Below are 6,036 nucleotides of genomic sequence, written 5' to 3' on the forward strand. Positions count from 1 at the left end.
ATAAACGAAAGCTTCACTTTAGAAAAGTGATTTAATACGAAAAGATGAAGAAGAATCGTAAATCACTAAGCTTTTTATTAATGGTTCATACAACATTATGGTTTTTACTTTTTAGATACAACTAGGGTTAAGACCTGCCCGCGTTGCGGCGCGTGTACATCGTAAACATTGAATGGATTATTCCAAACGTTATATGATGCATAAACCATATGAAAAGACACATTTCGACGTATCCAGTTGAAATCAGTGTAACCTGTATAAGCATTGTGATCGGATCAAACGTAAAGTAAATGTAATTCATATCGAACAATCATAACGTATTATATGTGACCCAACTTATACAAAGAAAACGTAACGGGTATGAAGGAAAGTATGCACATGTAATCGAAAGGGATTAATTAGAGCTTTCAAAAAAGGCGAGAAAAAGAAACCATAATTTGACTCCACTCGGTTCGAAACAAACTTTACGAAGCGTAGATAAAATAAACACGAAAACATATTATATTTGACCTGAATCATTTCTCAAAAAGTTTACGTCGAAACATAGAACCTGAATTTATACGAAAACGTACATAGAAATATGCACGTGAAAATGGTTTGTTTAAACGAAAACGTATTATATTTGACCTGACTCGTCTATAAAAAAAGTTTACGTCGGAATGTAGAAGAAATCATATTTACGCATACCCGTACATAAAATATGCACGTAAAAATAGTTTTTAAGTAAAGGAAGTATAGAGGTAAACCGAAACAAAAAAAAATATTAAAAAATTAATAGGTTAAAAACGTTCGTAAAACCGTGCCAAGTAGCACCAATGCCACAACCACATCGACTCTCAACATAGTAAAAATAAAATAGATAAAATGGTAAAAATTACACTGAACGAAAAGCAGACTAAAATCATTGAACCACTCACACCAGTTATAGTGTCTCAATACGAAGAAATTAACCAGAAACTTAAAACGTAGAAAATAATAACTTAGTCAATCTACGACCCGCACGTTGCGGCGAACTTTTCAAAAGGGGAAAAATGGACGTGTTGCGATGGGTCTGTCAAATATGAAAAAATAGAGCAAAAACGTTGAATCTCACATGCACGCTACGAAATATTAGCAAAATTTAGAACGAAACGTAAAACAAAAAAAATTGCGAAGGATAAAAAGTATGGGGTACGAAAGTTGTAGATAATAAAGTGTTGTGTTAAATTATAAAAGATGAAAAACTTTGGGTTAAAAGTAAAAAATGTAAAGGGGTTAAAATGTAAAATATGAAATGTTTGGGTTAGAAGTGAAAAATTAATATTTTTTTTTTTTGAAACACTCCCTAAGCACAAGTTACAAGTCATGATAACACATATAAGTTGCTTATTAATATATGGAATAATGTGTATGTTTTTTATTAATTTTAAGATAGGTGAATAAACATCGTATTTTAATAGTTTTCTAATGTTGCAAAACTAGCCTAATAGCAAATAATAAGAGTAGAATAAGAAAATAATAGGGAGAAGGGATCTAATATTTCATTGATTGAGGTGTGTTTTACAATGAGATACAATGCGGTATATATAGGAGTGCAAAACTTGGAGAGAAAGCTAATCTATTTTTGTAGCTGATAACCATAATAATAATATGTTTATAACACTCCCCCTTGGTTATCAACTTCATATGCTTGGAGATGATGCCTCATTAAAAACCTTGCCAGAAAAACCCAATGGGACAAAACCTAGCTAAGGAAAAAAGAGTGCAACACGTATTTTCGTCTTTGATTACTTCTTGATCAAGTATGTTGCCTCGTTAAAAACCTTACTAAGAAAACCCAATGGGACAAAACTTAGTCAAGGGAAAAAGAGTGCAACTTGAATAAGTCTCCCCCTCATGTTAGCATGTGTCCTTTAAGTGATGTGTGTCCATCTTCCTTCAAAGTTGATCAAAGCTTTTGTAGCCAATGATTTTTCGCTCAATCCCTTAATGCGCAATTATTTATGTTGAGAAATGTTGTATAATCTTCTAACGAGACTTTAGATGGCTTCTTTCAAAAAATATCATATGTCCACGATTGTGTTTTGTTACATTCCTGCATCTACAAGACTAACCAAGCTTGTTTTGATGGGTTAGTAAAATATAATCAAATATCGTTTATACCTGAAATATTTCTTTGAACTCATTCCATTATCACTTCGCTTGACAAAGGTTATATCATGACAATAAACTCAAGTGATAGATATTATAACCATACATAGCTAGCAAAACATATTAATGCACATACGCATTTAACGATGCTACTTCTAAAATGAGAATCTCTACTTTGGTAGGAGATGATAATAGGCATTTCTTATAACAAGTGACTTAAGAACCTTTAAGATACTTTAAAGTTCAACCATGTCTATACTAAAATATCCCAACATCATCTTCTAGTTGTAGTCGAGGGATTGATAAAATATAATTACATATATACTCGAACTGCAGTTCGAGTAATAATTAGACCGTGTCAAGGTCATTAAAAAATTCTCCCTCTAAAAGCTCGACAGTTTCTCTTGATGATGTGTAGACATCATCACTGTAAACTAGAACTATTAAAAGTAGAATGTTGATAAAACATGCCTAATTTTATCAAACGTATATCCCTCTTTATTTGTCTCGAGTTGTACAACACTCAATCTGATTATTTTAGTCCATATATATTTTGTCAAATTCATATAGTATGTTCTTGAAGTTTTGACATTAATGCTTCTGGCATTATCAATCCATGAGAAAATTTGTTCAATCTTATCCCAATATGCATGTGCTTTCATTCTTCGGGAGCTTTGCTACATAAATTTGCCCATTTAACACACAAATATCTATATCATATGCAAAAATGTCATGAACACTTGCTCTTATCTCCAAAATTCATATTGTACTATGCTTGTACACTTTTATTGAGATATCATAATAATCATGTACAAGTTTTCTATGTATCATTAATGGTGCACAAGAATTACATCGTTAAGATGTTTCAATTCACTTTTAGGTAACTCATCAGGAGTTCAATCGTATTCAAATATGAATCTGTATACAACGATCATGTTGTTCTCCAGAACTTTATTTACATGGTTTTGATAATTTAAATCCTCCAGAGACTTTCATGTAAACTTTCAGTATCAAGCGATACATATTATTCATAAGACGCATGTCAATTCTCTCTTTAATATTATTACCAGACTAATTAAATATTGGAAAGCTATTGTATCCACCACTGGATAATCCGATTCCTCATATTTAATATTAGGTCTTTCCGAAATCCTTGTGCCACCAATTTTGCCTTATACCATTTTCTTTTCATTTATTGATTCACATAAAAGACTCGTTTGTTTCTAATATGTTTTACAACATTTTTTGTATGGACTACTGGTCCGAAAACTTTCCATTTTAATAGAGAATTCAACTCTGCCTCATTTGCGTCTTTTCGTTTTGGCCAATTATTTCTTTGTATTCGTTCATGGGCAGATCTTAAATCTTGATCCTCATCATTTCATCATTACAAGCGCTATATTAATACAAAAGTATAACGACGTCGATTTTGTTTGATTCCATACATATCTTAGACATGATACAACTTATCGAGATCTCTTTAGTTTCAGGTACCTGAGGTTCTTCTTGAACCATCATGTCTACCGTCTCTTCAGTAGATCTTTTTAATATAACCCCGATTTGACCATCTTAATTAGTTGCTCCAACTTTCGAGGAATTTTATTATTGGAATCGACTAGTCTACCACGCTTCAGACGTGCAATAGACTCATTACAAATATGTGGTTGTCCTTCTAGGACACTCATCTTAATTGGAGCATTAGCAGTTGGTATGTGTGCCATAATCACCTTTTTAAGGTCAGTGAATGCGTCTGGTAATAGATTCGCTAATCTTTGTATATGAGTTATTGTTTGAACTTTTGGTTCACATTTTTAGTTTTGAGGATCAATGATAATTCATACCAACTCATTTATTTTCCAACTGTTTTTTTATCTCCCCTGATGTTAGGAATGTTAATCCATTGAGATGGATATCAATTAATTTATCATATATTCTCAACCACCTTTTAAGGTCCCATCTTTGTGCGTAGTGGTGGAACAATTTCAATATATACCGCACAACCAAAATCTTAGAAGGGATATTTTTGGTTTCTGACCAAAAACCAACTATAATGGGGAGAAACTATTACAACATGTTAGCTTGATGTGTATTAATGTTATTGCATGTATAATTACATGTACGCATATATAAACATGAACTTGCTCACATGATTAGTGGCTTTGCTATCAATCGTAGACGTTCAATGATCATTTAAACAAAAGCAATTTGTGTATGATCATAATCTACAAGAAGTTCAACACTTATTCTGCCGATCATTAATAGATAGGGAAATAAACTTATCGTCAATACTAATAAATACATGCAATCTGGAATATTGTGCTTGCTATCTTATTAGCTAAGCCATAAATTACACAAACATCAAGTTGTGAATTTGATAACCATTTAGACGGTGCATCGATTTAAAAAACTAAATGGTATCATGTTGGGATATGCATATCCCTTAATCACTTCCAGAATATTTAGGGTTACACATCCTTAATTGACAAATACATAATTTCCCTTAAGAGCAAACAATACATGCTATCAGCTAGAAGAATCTTCAAGTTCTTCATTATGTTTCACATCATCGTTGACTCGATGTGGTCTAACCGATCATGCCAATAAAGTAATAATCATGATTCATAAACTTCTGGTTTATGATCGTATATGTATTACTTGCATGTATGTAATACAAAATATAAGATACAATAAATGTATTATAACTTCAAAGTTCAACAATCATATTACGACACTTTTAAGGGTCTACCTCATTATTGACATGATCATCGTTGCATTTTAGATGGTCGATCTCATTATTAATATAACCATCATTACAATTTCTCAATGATGTCGATGGTCACAATGATCATTATATATTTACTTCATGGATCAAAGTAAAACCAAACAAGTTTCATGGTTTTTCATTATTTTCTGAGCCAACCATATAGATATAAAATCATTTCAAGCCTTTCATGGTTTAAACGATATTGCTACTTTATGAGCATATCTCAGGCATGGCAAATGGAAAAACTTTTATCAAGTTTTCTTTATAAATAAACTTCTTTTCACATAACATCACTAGGAAGTATTTCAATGTCCAGATCATGTAAGATTTATTGGTCTAACATCTTATAACTTTTATAACTTGAATGAGCATTAAGGAGTATGACACTTCATGTGTCATGTCGAAGCGTATCTATGCTCTTACATAAGATTGATAGTAAACCACAACTTTATTTTGATTGTTCCATTAAATACCATCTATATAATAAAGGGATTTTTACATATTTCCCCCTCCTAAGCCTCCTTATTACGTATTTCCCCAAACCAAAAAATCAATTACATATTTCCCCTCCCTAACTCATATATATTACATATTTCCCCTTTTCATTTAAATGACTCTTATTTATGACTATTTTGCCCTTAATGACTTATTAAATGAGTATTTACATATTTCCCCATTCTAATATGAAAAATCGAGGGGTCGAAAACAAAAAAAAAAAGCTTAACAGCAACGTGAAAATTCTATACCAAATGTACATACATATCACTACTGATTTACAATAAAATATACAATGTTAAAAATTATTGCATATTAATACTCTAAAACTACAGATTTACAATAAAATATACAATGTTAAAAAAATTAAAACTAAAAGTAATGGAATGATACTGATTTAAAAATCAAATTAAAAAAACAAAATAAGAATTCATATTAAGAAATTCATATCATCTTCCAATTTATACAGATTTAAAAATCAAATTAAAAAAACAAAAGCTTAACAGCAATGTGATGAACAGATTTAAAAATCATCCATTATCAATTAAAAAATAAGAATTCATATTAAGAAATCATATGTGTGATGAACAAATATTAACAGCAACGTGACTTTTTGATGGGGGAGAAGAAATCATTATCGAATTTTC

This window comes from Helianthus annuus, chromosome 10 (genome assembly GCF_002127325.2).
Source record: "Helianthus annuus cultivar XRQ/B chromosome 10, HanXRQr2.0-SUNRISE, whole genome shotgun sequence".
In the NCBI taxonomy this organism is placed as follows: domain Eukaryota; kingdom Viridiplantae; phylum Streptophyta; class Magnoliopsida; order Asterales; family Asteraceae; genus Helianthus; species Helianthus annuus.